The sequence below is a fragment of the Molossus molossus genome, unplaced genomic scaffold (genome assembly GCF_014108415.1).
Source record: "Molossus molossus isolate mMolMol1 unplaced genomic scaffold, mMolMol1.p scaffold_m16_p_2, whole genome shotgun sequence".
Classification (NCBI taxonomy): Eukaryota; Metazoa; Chordata; class Mammalia; order Chiroptera; family Molossidae; genus Molossus; species Molossus molossus.
This window is the reverse complement of record NW_023425355.1, coordinates 28,093,590-28,108,387: the sequence shown is the minus strand read 5'-3', so window position 1 is coordinate 28,108,387 and position 14,798 is coordinate 28,093,590.

Sequence of the window (14,798 nt, the reverse complement as noted above, 5' to 3'; positions counted from 1 at the left end):
GTGGAAATACAAAAAGGAAAAAGGAAACTGGGAAGTCAGAGACCCAACAGTATTTGTTAAACTGTACTTCAGACCTATAGTTACTTCCTTAAGGCTTAAACCATTTACTATGTAACATGACTTACCTGTGTATTAAACCTGTGTTGTTCAAATTAAAAGTCTAATGTCACAATATTGCTAGATGTATCCTGCCACTCCAAAGGAAACATCAGCACTTCCTAGCTCTCTTTCTAAACAGCTATCCTTCATCATCATTGTATGGCTGGATACATCACCAGGTCAAAATTGCTGATCCTCATTTTTCAAGCACTTTCTTCTTCTTTCCCTCAGACAGGTCCCAGGGACGCTTTCTTTTCTTAAAGCTGTCAGCATTTGGGGTTCTTCCCATCAGATTAAATATTATTCCTAACTCACCCCATTCTTCCTATTTGAAACAAGAACATAGTCCTTTAGGGTGTAAAGGGTTTTGGTTTGAATGGTTATGTGAAGATAGACATGGGACAAAGAAATATGGGGAAATTGTAACAAGTTACTGAATTTTACAAATTTCTACAGTCAACTCTGATTCACATTCCCTTCCTTACTGCTACGGTGATACCAAGATCCCCCTTGTTCTTTATTCTTTTTTAAAAATATGTTTTACTGATTTTTAGAGAGAACAGAAGGGAGAGGAAGAGAGAGAAACATTGATATGAGAGTGAAGCATTGATCAGCTGCCCACTGCACGCCCCACACCGAGGATCAAGCCCGCAACCTGACCTAGAATCGAACCAGTAGCCCTTCAGTGCACAAAATGACACCCACCCAACTGAGCCACACTGGCAGTGGCCCTTGGTCTTTATCCTTTTTTTTTTTTTAAATCTTTATTGTTCAATGTAAAATGTATTACAGATGTTCCACATTTTTCCCCCATTGACCCCCTCCTCCCCCTCCTGCCCCCCTCCCGCCTTTTCCCACAGTATTGTCTGTGTCCATTGGTTGTGCATATAAGTTCTTTAGTTTATTTCTTCCCACCCCCCCAACCCCTTTCCCTTTGAGGTTTGTCAGTCTAGCAATGAATTTGTACTTCTTAATCCCTTCACCTTTTTCACCCATTCCCCCAACCCCCCTCCCATCTGGCAACCAACAAAATGTTCTCTGTATCTATGAGAATGTTCCTGTTCTGCCTGTTCATTTTGTTTGTAGATTCCATTGTTGATACATATGTATTCATTGCCATTTTGTTTGTTCATACATTTTATCTTTTTCTTCAAAAAGACCCTTCATCATTTCACATAATAATGGTTTGGTGGTGATGAACTCCTTTAACTTTTTCTTGTCTGGGAAAGTCTTTCTATGGCCACCGATTCTAAATGACAGCTTTGCAGGATAGAGTAATATTGGTTGTAGGTTCTTGCTTTTCATCACTCTGAATATTTCTTGCCACTCCCTTCTGGCCTGCAGAGTTTCTTTTGAGAAATCAGCTGACAGCTTTATGGGAACTCCCTTGTAGGTATCCACCTGCCTTTCTCTTGCTGCTTTTAAGATTCTCTCTTTGTCTTGAACCTTTTGCATTTTGATGATGATGTGTCTTGGTGTGGGCCTGTTGGGGTTCATCTTGTTTGGGACTCTCTGTGCTTCCTGGACTTGTATGTCTGTTTCCTTCACCAAGTTAGGAAAGTTTTCTGCCATTATTGTTTCAAACAGGTTTTCGATTTCTTGTTCTCGCTCTTCTCCTTCTGGCACCCCCAAGATGCAAATGTTGGCACGCTTGAAGTTGTCCCAGAGGCTCCTTACACTATCCTCATTTTGTTGGATTCTTTTTTCTTTTTGCTGTTCTGATTGGGGATTTTTTGCTTCCTTATATTCCAAATCGATGGTTTGCTCCTTGGATTTACGTACTCTACTATTGAATCTGTGTAAATTATTCTTTATTTCAGTTAATGCCTCCTTCAATTCTGACTGTGCATCCATAATTTCTGACTGGTCCTTTTTTATGCTCTTGAGGCCCTCACTAAGTTCATTGAGCATCCTTATAAGCAGTATTTTGAACTCAGCATCTGTTAGGTTGCTTATCTCCATTTCGCTTAGTTCTTTTCTTGGGTTTTTTTTTTTTCTGTTCTTTCATTTGGGACCTGTTTCTGTGTCTCCTCATTTTGGCTGCCTCCCTGTGTTTGTTTCTGTGTATTACTTAATGAGAGGTATGGGGCTAGCTAAGACCAGACGCTGCTTGTTTGAAAGAATTTAGGAAAACCTGAAGCAGGATCCAAGACAGGCCAATCCTATAGTTAAGCAAGCGGCAACAGCTTGGGCGGGCCTGAAAGTTGGGTGGGGCAGGGCAGGGCCTCAGGGAGTCACCAGGGCGGGGCTACCAGTGTGAGCCAGGTTGCTGGAGTCCTACATATGGCGGCTGTCTGCCGCCCCAGGGAAGGGCTCACCAAAGGAACAAAGGCCTTTGACAGCACGTTTGTCCCAGAGAAAGCCCCTCTCCAGCCCTCGTTCCAGTGCCAAACAGCTCAGTTCTTCCCTGTATGTCTCTGGCACCCCTGGAGCTGCCTCCCCTCCAAGCTTAGAGGGAGAGAGTCTGAAAAGTCCGTGCGCGGGCCCTTTAAGGAGCTGCCTGGGGCTCCAGCCGCCTCAGCTTCCCCGAGCCTCAGTTCCTGCTGGTTTTTCCAACCAGAAGTTATGGGGATTCTCTTCCTGGCACTGGAACCCTGAGTGGGGCACCTGGTGTGGGATAGGGACCCCTCAGTCCTCAGGAAGGACCTTCCCAGCCGAGGTGTCCTCCTGATTTCTATCCGCCACACGTTTGTGTGGGACCAGCCCGTCGCGCCATCGCCGCCGCTGCCACCCCTCCTACCAGTCTGGATGTGGCTGCTTCTTTCATTCTATAGTTGTAGGACTTCCATTCAGCTTGATTTCAGGCGGTTTTGAATGATGGTTGTTCTGTAGTTTAGTTGTAACTTTGATGTGGTTGTGGGAGGACGCGATACTGCGTTTACCTACGCCGCCATCTTGACCGGAAGTCCGGTCTTTATCCTGGAGTGGGCTTTCATTAAGCTTCCTACTTCACACAAAACTCAGAAGCCACAAAATAAAAGGTTGTTAATTTTGTGTACATAAAAAATTTTTAAACAGTAAAAACTTCCATAAGCGAAGTTAAAAGAAAAACAACAAATGAGAACACATATTTGAAACTTTTCTACAAAGGACTAATTTCCTCATTATATAAAGGGCCCCCACAAACCAACAATAAAAGACCAATCATTCAATAGAAAAATACACAAAGGATATAGAGAAGGCAGTTCAAAGGAATAGAAATACAATTGGCTTTGGCTGCTAAACATGTTTATATTTCATAGATATTTTTTTAAAAACCTACACTGAGCCCTGGCTGGGTGGCTCAGTTGGTTGGAACATCATCCCACACACCAAAAGGTTGTGGATTTGATTCCCCATTGAGGTGCTTATGGGAGGCAACTGATGGATGTTCCTCATATTGACATTTCTCTTTCTTTCTCTCCCTTTTCCCCTTCCTCTCTCTATAAAAAAAATCAATAAAAACATATGTTCAGCTGAGGATTTAAAAAAACAAACAAACCTGCCCTGGCTGAGTAGATCAGTTAATTGGAGCATTGTCCAGATGTACCAAGTTTGCAGGTTAGATCCCCAGGCAGGGAACATACAGGAATCAACAATGAATGCATAAATAAGTAGAATAATTACTCTCTCTTTCCCCTCTCACTCTCTCCTCCTTCCTCTCTCTCTAAAATCAATAAAAAGAAAAGAAACCTACACTGAGATATCATCTCATGTATTAGACTGACAAAGCAAAAATATGATACAATAAGATTTCAAGCACATCAGCGCCATTGTGTGTGGGTGTAAAGAAAGAGGCACTATTACATTACTGATGAGAGTGTGAATTGGTACCACCTCCATGAACAGCAGTTTAGCAATATTTACTAAAATATAGATGTACAAAGCTTCTATTCCAGTAATCTGACTTCTAGGAATTCTTCCTACAGATATACTCACATGTAGATACTGGTTACATAATAGTCTTACAATGAGATACCACGCAGCTGTAGAAAAGAATGAGGAACCTCTTTATATACTGATATGGAATGAGCTCCAATACCTATTGTTAAATTAAAACAGTAAGATTTAAGCCCTGGCCGGTTTGGCTCAGCGGTTGGAGCATCCACCTGCGGTCCGGAGAGACCCGGGTTTGGTTCCCGCTAAGGGCATGTACCTCGGTTGCAGTCTGTCCCCGGTCCTGGTTGGTCGTGTGGGTGGCAGCCACTCGATGTGTCCCTTTCACATCGATGTTTCCCTCTCTCTCTCTCTTCCTCTCTCTCCCTCCCACTCTATCTGTGCAAAAAATGGAAAAATGTCCTCGAGTGAGGATAAAAAAAACAAAACAAAACAAAACAGTAAGATTTAAGACATATATGGGGAGATTAAATATATGTATACATTTGCTTTGGTAAGCATACATTATCTCTTGAAGGATATTGTTAGCATTGGTTGCCTCTGGAAAGAGGAATTGGATGGTCAAAGGGGAGGAGAATGAGGGAGAGAGGGGCTTTTTTTTTTTTTACTATGTATTCTCTATGCCTTTTGATTTTTGAATCATGTGAATGTATTAGCTATTCAAAAAAATAAATATTATTTTAAAAACAAAATATCTCCCTACTTCAGAACTCTGTACTAAAAAGTGGAAAGGTGTGATGGAAACCACTTCCAGGAATAAAATCCCTATATTTTAACTATAATACTTGCAGATGCCCACTCAAGCAGGGCTGGGATAATGGTGGGGTGAATAAGGCACTCACCTCATGTGCAAAATTTAAGAGGATGCCAAAAACTCAATAATCCAGATAAATAACATTTTATTATTTTTTAAAATTATGTTTATTCTCTTTTTTAAATATTTCTTTAATTGATCTTGAGAGAGAGAGGAAGGGAGAGGAAGAGAGATAGAAACATCGATGAGAGAGAAACGTTGTCAATTGGCTGCCTCCTGTATAGCCCCTTCTGGGGATCTAGGCCACAATCTGGGCATGTGCCCTAAGTGGGAATTGAACCAGGACCTCTTGGTGCATGGGTTGTTGCTCAACCACTTTGCTACACTGGCTGGGCCAGATAAATAACATTTTAACATAAGTTAAAAGTAAAAATTAATTCAGAAATCCATGATGAACAAAATATCAAAATTCTAAAGACCAAACCATACTGGAGCCTGAGGCAAAAAAAAAAAAAAAAATGTATGCCCCTTATACATGTGTTTTATGTGTTCTTGAATGGTTAATTTTTTCCCAAAACATTAAAACAGTTGAACATTGAAAAGTAGATAGATTAAAACTCATAGAATTAAATTTAAATATTTACACCAAAAGCAGAATTTATTAAATTTTCCTTTCCTGGATTTTAATGGTAACAAACTAATCACTAATAGTTTCATTAAAACCAATAATATTTTCATTAACTATTTTCCTAGGCCTAATTAGAATATGTATAATTTCGGGGAAGTGCTAGTAATCTGGTAGAATTTAAATGCAGTAAATACTAGAGAGTCTTGAGATGAGAATCACAAGGATCACAAGATAGACCCGGACTTTTTAGTTATGTCATGCTAAGGACTTTGAATTTTATTTTGAAGGTGGTAGGGTACCTCTCAAGTATTTTACACACTTTAGGAAGATTACAATCACATCAGGGCTGAGGACTGAAAAATGAGAAGAACGGAGGTAGATACCTGATAGATTTTTAAGGTAGAAATGTAATTCCAAAGTAGATGGGCTAGGTTTTTTTTTGTTTGCTTGTTTTGTTTTGTTTTGTTGCTTTTTTTTTGGTACAAGACCCTAGCTGCTAGGGCCTAGCAGGAACTGAACCCAGAACTCTCTGGTCCGCAGGCCGACGCTCCAACCGCTGAGCCAAACCGGCCAGGGCAATGGGCTGGGTTTTGATGAGTAAGAGGAATAAGGGAAAATCTGAGGATGACCAACCATCGAAGATTCCCCTATTTACAACATGTTCTGTATCCAGATAATATTACACATTTTTTTCCTGAAATGTGTAAAAGGAAGTAAATTACTCTCTCCGTTCTAAGAGTCATGCCAAGCACCTTTTATTTTTGTAGAAGAGCTCACCAAAAAATGTTGAGAATCATTAATCTGATCAATTTTCTCATTTAAAATGACCCATCCACCTCCCTGGCCAGTTTGGCTCAGCAGTTGAATGTCGGCCTGCAAACCAGAGTCCGGGGTTCGGTTCCTGCTAGGGGCATGTATCACACACACACACAAAAAAGACCCATCCATAATACATTATACATGTGCATATGTGAGGTACATCCTTCTCACACTCACTAGAGTCCTTTTCAAAAAAAGTCCTTTCCAAGAAACTGGCATAAAATCTGGTATTCTGCCAAATGTGCCAGGATTAAGATAAAAAATAGTAAAAGAGGCAGTAGACCTCAGGTAGCTGGTAAGTTGACAATTTTGTTTTTTAGGCAAGCAAAAATATGTAAAGATGACAAAATAGGGCAGAAAAAAATCTATTTACATTTTTCTACAAAAGAAAGGGAGATAGCCTTTTTAAAAATTATTTTTAAATTGATATTTCTTTTTAGAGAGAAAGAGGAAAGAAAAAAGAAAAAGAGAAATATCAGTCTGCTGCCTCCCACATGCCCCTGACTGGGAATCGAACCGTGACCTCTTGGTGCATAACACGACACTCAACCAACTGAGCCACACTAGCCAGTGTGGAGATGGCCTTTTATTTATTTATTAGCATTTTTTTTTCTTCTTTTTTTTTATCCTCCCCCGAGGACTTTTGTTTGTTTTTTGTTCAGATAGAGTGGGAGGGAGAGTGAGGAAGAGAGAGAAACATCGATGAGAAAGGTACACATCGAGTGGCTGCCACCTCCACGACCCAACCAGGGCCAGGGACAAACTGCAACTAAGGTACGTGCCCTTAGCAGGAACTGAACCTGGGTCTCTCTGGACCGCAGGCCGATGCTCTAACAGCTGAGCTAAACCGGTCAGGGCAACATTTTTTTTTCTTTATTGATTTTAGAGAGAGAGGAAGGGAGAGGGAGAGAGAGAGAGAAACATCGATGAAAGAGAACATCAATTTGCTGCCTCCTGCATGCCCCTCACTGGGGATCAGGCCCACAACCTGGGCATGTGTCCTGACCAGGAATCGAACCGGTGACCTCTTGGTGCATGGGTCGACGCTCAACCAGTGAGCCACACCAGCCAGTAGCGAGGCCTTTTATTCTTTTTCTTTTTATCCTCACCAGAGAACATTTTTTCATGTTTTGTTCAGATACAGTGGGAGAGAGAGAGAGAGAGAAACATCGATGTGAAAGGGACACATCCAGTGGCTGCCACCCGCATGGCCCTGCCAACCAGGGCTGGGGACAAACCACAATCAAGGTACGTGCCCTTAATTGGAACCAGGTTCTCTCTGGACCGCAGGCCGACGCTCTAACTGCTGAACCAAACTGGCTAGGGTGAGAGGCCTTTTAAATAAAGAATTAACATCTAAGACAATGCTGCCTGCCATCCTAAGATTATCTTCCTTTAAAAATAATCTTTGATGTTTATTTCCAGTAATCTGGTGGCCAAAATAAGTTAAAAGTCTTCCCACATTGCGAAACACTTAGAAATTTGAAATAAAATATAACATCCTTTTAAATGTATAGCCAAGCCTGGCCAGTGTGGCTCAGTGGGTTGAGCGTTGTCCCATGGACTGAGAGGTCCAGATTCGATTCCCAGTCAGGGCACATGCCAGAGTTGTAGGCGCGATCCCTAATAGGGGGTGTGCAGGAGGCAGCCAATCGATGTTTCTCTCTCACATTGATGTTCTATTTCTTTCTCCCATTCTCTCTCTCTAAAAAAATCAATAAAAACATATTAAAAAAAAATAAATGTACAGCCGAGCTTACAAGAGAGCAAAGGAAATTTCTAGGGGTCCAAACACAAAATGAAAAAGAGAAAACCAGAGCATTTAGTGGGAGTTAGAAGTTTCAGCCACTTTGATGGTGGGGTCCAGGTGGCTTGGTTATCTACTAAGTAAGGTGCTTAAGTTTGTTTTTTTTTAAATCCTCACCCAAGGATATTTTTCCATTGATTTTTTTCAAAATAGAGGGCAGGAGGGAGAGAGAGAGAGAGAGAGAAACATCAATGTGAGAGATACACAGCAATTGGTTGCCTCCTGCACGTGGCCAGGGATCAAACCCACAACTGAGCTATGGGCCCTTGACCAGGAATTGAACCCGCAATTCTTTGGTTCAAGGGCCGATGCTCTAACTGCTGAGCCAAACTGGTCAGGGCAGGTGCTTAGGTTTTGATGGCCATGTAGAGGCAGGAGACAGCCTTTGGGCCTAAGTAAGGCAGGGGTTTTGGAACTGAGACACCTGTAAAAAGTTGGGACTCTCAAAGAACTACACCATCGGTAAGTGTGAACTAAAAAATCGAGACAAAATTTTGCTAGCATCGGGGGACAGCCTGGGACCTGGGAAGGCAGAAAAAGGATCTCCCTATGAGGATTTGTAAACTCAAGCCTGCTTTGACACGTGTTTGGGTTTCAAAACGTATACCTTCTGTAAGGTCCAGGAATCCTTCAGGTAAAAAAAAAAAAAAAAAATAGCATGAAGTAGTTCCTAGCTGTTGTTAATACCTGTTGGACTATCTGATAGAAGCAACGTGAAACAGCTTTTGAGGGACAAATCCTCTGGAAGATCCTGCAGCTAAAGCACAATGAACAGATTTACAGTAAAAAATTAAGGAACACACAAAGAAATGCCCCACCATAAACCAGTGTCTGAAGATACAACAGCAGGATTAGACTTCAAATCTTCAGGTAGTAGAATCATCTAATACACACTATAAAATAATTAAATTGATCAAAGACATAATTGAAAACACAAGAAAAGAACAAGACAACATTTATTTATTTATTTATTTTTGGTACGTGCCCCTAGCGGGAACCAAACCCAGGACTCTCTGGTCTATAGGCTGATGCTCCAACTGCTGAGCCAAACCATCCAGGGCAACTAGACAACATTTTAAAAAAGACCAAGTGGCCCTGGCCAGTTTGGCCCAGCGGTTGGAGCGTCGGCCTGCAGACCAGAGAGTCCTGGGTTCGGTTCCCGCTAGGGGCACATACCAAAAAAAAAAAAAAAGACCAAGTGGCCCTGGCTGGTGTGCTAAGTGGTTAGAGAACTGGCCTGGCACCAAAGGATCTTGGGTTCGATTCCCAGTCAAGGGCACATAACTGGGTTGCAGGTTCAATCTGGCCCCGGTCGGGGTGAGTGCCAATTGATGTGTCTTTCATCGTTGTTTCTTTCTTCCCTTCCCTCCCTCCCTTCCACTATCTTTAAAAGAAAATCAATGGAAAAAAATATCCTTAAGTGAGGCTTAACAGCAACAACAAAAAGAATAAAAAAAGATCAAGTAGTTTTGAAAAAAATTTATAGAAATTAAAAAAAAAATTAATGGAAAAATTCAACAGACATATTAAACCACAGATTGAGCACAGCTAAAATGTGGTAAACTGGAATATACAGAATACAGCACAGAGAGATCAAGAAGTAAAAAATATGAAAAAGAGCCCTGGTCCATGTGGCTCAGTTGGAGCACCATCCCTTACACCAAAAGGTCACAGGTTTGATTCCTGGTCAGGGCACATACCTAGGTTACGGGTTCAATCCCTGGTCGGGATGGGTACCGGAGGCAACCAATCAATGTTTCTCACATCAATGTTTCTCTTTCTCTCTCTCTCTAAAAAAAAATCAATAAAAACATATCCTCAGGTTATATATATATATATATATATATATATATATATATATGGTAAAGAGACATAGAGAAATGAAAAAAATATCAATGGAGTAATGACTGAGAGCATTTCAAAACTGATGAATTGAAGATGCATATTCTGCCCGGCTGGTGTGGCTCAGTGGTTGATCATCAACCCATGCACCAAGAGGTTGCTGGATTGATTCCTGGTCAGGGCACATGCCCAGGCTGTGGGCCCGCATGCAGGAGGCGACCAGTCTATGTTCTCTCTCCTTGATGTTTCTCTCTCTCTCCCTCTCCCTTTCTTTCTCTCTAAAATCAATAAAGAAAAATAAATAAATAAATAAACAAATAAAGATGCAAATTCTCAGATACAGGAAGTATGAGTCCTGAACAGAATAAATGCAACTAACTTCACATTTAGAGCATTTTGGTGAATCTTCAGAAGATCAAGACAAATCATCATAATAATAATACTTAACATTTGCTATGTGCCAGGATTGTTCTAAACACTTTTCTCAAAACATAATTATTTTAATATTGTCATATTTTATTTCTGTCTTTTGTCCATGCATGTTTATGTATATGTACAATAATTTCAAAGGAAAATCAGAATAATACTACACATGTAATTTTGTATTCTACTTCTTTAATTCAACATTTCCCCAGGTCATTAAGCAACAACATAAACAACAGCTAACATTTTAGTGTTGTGGTTATGAATATGTTTTTTTTTTTCTTTTTAATTTTTTTTCTTTACTGATTTTAGAGAGAGAGGAAGGGAGAAGGAGAGAGAGAGAGAGAAACATGAATGAGAGAGAACATCAATTGGCCACCTCCCGAAAGCCCCCACTGGGGATCGGGCCCACAACCTGGGCATGTGCCCTGACCGGAAATCGAACCAGCTGTCTCTTGGTGCATGGGTCGATGCTCAACCACTGAGCCACACCGGCCAGGCTGAATATGGTTTTGAAGTCGAACTTTGTGTTTGAATCCCAACTCACCACTTATTAGCTGTGTGGCCTTGTCTAAGTGGCCCATCCTCTTCTATTCTCCCATTTTTGCATCTGTAAAAACCAACATCCTAGAGTTATTGTGAGTTATTATTCATTTCTTGTAGTGCTGGTTTGGTGCTAATGTATTCCCTTAGCCATTTTTTTTTGGTCTGGGAATCTAGAACTGTCTCCAAAACCTATCCTTCACTCCTCTTCTATATATTTGAATGGCTTCATGGTATATATAAATCATAAAGATAACCACAGTATCCCCCAAATGTTGCACATCTAGATCATTTGCACTTATTTTCTGTTATAAATAACCCAGTGAAGAATATCTTTGCCTATAAAACTCTGTGCTTCAGGTAGACCCTTTAGGGTAGTTACCTTGAAGTGGACTTACTAATTCAAAAAGTATGAGCATATCAAGGCTCTTAATATGTGTTGGCAAACAGTTTTCCAGAAAGGTTGAAACCTTTTACATACCTGTTGGTAGTGTATGAGAGTAAGATCGAGTTTTTTTCTTATGCTGACCACCTATTTATGTGGTTTTCCCATTCTTCCTTAGACAAGTTCATTTTTCTAATTTGTTTGTAGGTATATATCTAGATATGTTATACAGTATTCCCCTCTTAACCAAGGGGGGATATGTTCTACCCCAGTGGATGCCTGAAATTAGATAATACTGGACTCTACATATACTATGTTTTTTATTATACATATATACTTATGATAAAGTTTAATTTATAAATTAGACACAGTAAAAGATTAACAAAATAATTAATAATGAAACAGAGCAGTTATAACAATGTACTGTAATAAAAGTCATGTGAATATGGCCATTATTAAGTAAAATAAGGGTCACTTGAACACAAGCACTGTGATACCAAGACAATCCATTTGCTAACCAAGATGGCTATTAAGTGACTGACAGGGAGCATATAGTGTGAAATGCTGGACAAAGGGATGATTCATGTTCTTGGCTGGTTGGAGTGCAATGGTTCCAGATTTCATCATACTACTCAGAATGGCGCAGAATTTATTTATTTATTTATTTATTTATTTATTTATTTATTTATTGCTTTGTGCCCCTAGCGGGAACCGAACCTGGGTTTCTCTGGACCACAGGCCGACACTCTAACTGCTGAGCCAAACTGGCCAGGGCAGAATGGCACAGAATTTAAATGTTATAAATTATTTCTGGAATTTTCCTTTTAATATTTTTGGATCATGGTTAACCACTGGTAACTAAAAACACATAAGTCAAAACTGAGAATAGGGAGGAAACTACTGTATATAAAACATTAAAGGGACTACATCAAACTAAAAAGATTCTTCACAGCAAAAGAAACAAGCATCAAAATGGAAAGGGAACCCACTATATGGGAGAGTATAATTGCCAATGATACATCACATAAAGGGTTAATTTCCAAAATATATAGAGTGCTCATACAACTCCACAAAAGGAAGACAAAGAACCCAATTAAAAAATTGGCAGAGAAACTAAATAGACACCTCTCCAAACAGGACATACAAATGGCCAAGAGACACATGAAAAAATGCTCAACGTCACTAATAATTTTTGCATTTATCTTCAGATAGAGCAGGAGGAAGAGGGGGAGAAAGAGAGAGAAACATCTATGTGAGAGAGACACATTGCCTTGTTGCCACCCATACAACCCAACTGGCACTGGGGACAAACTGCAACTGAGGTACGTGCCCTTAGCGGGAACCGAACTTAGGTCTCTTTGGTTTGTGAGCTGACGCTCTAACTGCTGAGCCAAACCAGCCAGGGCTGTTCTAGTTTCTTAATAGGTACCTGGATCTTTCTGTTTCTCTGCCATATGCGACAAGGTACAACTCTATTCCCCCTGTTGGGTATAGATCACCGTTACTACAGAGCCCTGAATACTTAGAATAAATCCCACATTTCCATTCATATTGAATTGTCCATCCAAATAATAAGAAGATAAAATTGAGCTATGGAGAAACAGATAAAAGGTAAATAAACCTAGAATTCTTTCTCAAGAATTAGGTTAGGCAATTCTTGGGAAAAGGGTAAAATTGACCAACTTCATTACAATTTCCATATATATATAGTGTTTCCATACGAATTGAAAAAAATGGCTGTTAATTTATTTCACTGGGAATCTCCTAGGAACAAGATAAGAAGCAGCAAAGGGCATATAAGACAGACAAATTAAACTAAAGAAAAATTACTTCAGAAGTAAAAATTTAAGCAATGTTATGATTGGTGGATTTTATACATGGACAAATATTCATTGAAATAAAGACAAATATGACATGATCTCACTTATTTGTGGAATATAATGAACATAACAGTCTGAGGAATGGGGTAGTCCCAGAGACATGGAAGTGGGGTACAGACTGCCAATCCCCAGCAGAGGGGGTGGTGGGGGAGAGATAAACCACAGAACTTATATGCATGTGTGCATGAATAATGGACATGGACAACAAAGCTGGGGACAGGGCAGGGAGAAGGAGAGGAGGATGTCAGTGGGGGAAAAAGGAGAAACATCTGTAACAAAAATAAATAAATTAAATTAAAAAAAGAAATATATAGTATATTTTAAACACTCTGAAAATTAATTTTTCTCCTAAATAAAGAAAAAGATAAATGAAATAAAAGACTCTTCTTGGCAGAAGTAAAATACTAACAGAACTAATTTGGGGGTATAAGAATTAAAATAAAATGAGAAAGCTAGAGTAAAACTATGATGATGCTAACAGAAGTACCAAATAAAGCATCTTCTGCCTACCTGACTAAAATACTCAGTGCACCCAGGAATTGTTAAGGCAAAGGCACAGGCCACAAAGTTGACAGCTTCTCCAATTCCCACTGCAAAGGGGTCACAAAGTTCATGGTTAAGTGAGGAAACGTGACCATACACAAAACAGCATATCTGTCCAATTTTTTACATATACTACACTTCTTAAAGTTAAGTCCAGCCCATGTAAAGAATAAAAAGCTCTTATACACGTGTACTGCATAAAGTCTGAACTTAAACCGAATGCCAATTTAGCACTACATTTTTCCCATTTAAATAAATCCCAGCAGCTATAAAACAGGACAGTACTTACTAGATTTTATCATTATTCTACTGAATTAAGATTGATAGTATTTTTAGGTTGATAGCTTCTAATATGTTATGACCCACTAATCAAAATATCAATAAATGTGCACAAATGATTGCTTATTAAGAGCAAATGCATCATGTTTTCCAGAGAAAAGAGCACCCAATAAGCATTTAATTTCTATTTTACTGTGTTTAAGAAAGCTCTGCTTCTACCAGAAGAGAAGGCCAAAAAGGCAAGATTTTACTGAAAGATTCAGTCCCAATTTCTAGAAATTGATACCAACTTTATCCTTATTACATTTTGTTATTTGTTCCCAGGATGCCCCCCTCATTAGAATAATTTTTCTAGGAATGTTGCTTCTCTACAGTGTAGTCCGCAGGCTGACACTCTAACTGCTGAGCCAAACTGGCCAGGGCGATACTCCAAAAGTTAATGTGGAACCAAAAAAGACCCCGAATAGCCACATCAATCTTGAAAAAGAACAAAGTAGGAGGGATCACAATATTGAATATCAGGTTATACTACAAAGCCACTGTAATCAAAATAGCCTGGTACTGGCACAAGAACAGAACAGAACAGAACGGAGAACCCAGAAATTGACCCAAGTCATTATGCTCAGTTAATAATTGACAAATGTAAAACAGGACCTGAATGGACATTTTTCCAAAGAACATATTCAAATGGTCAATTATTACATGAAAAGATGCTCAACATCACTAGATATTACGGAAATGCAAATCAAAACCATAATGAAAATGATGGCTATATGAGTATTCTGTGTAATCTAATTTGACGAGAGTATTATTTAAGGGAATGAATGTGATTGCTCTTTTGTAATGTTTTAGGGGTTTGTTTAAAAATACATATAATAAAGGTGGATATGAGTGCTTAAAAAACACAATGAGATACCACT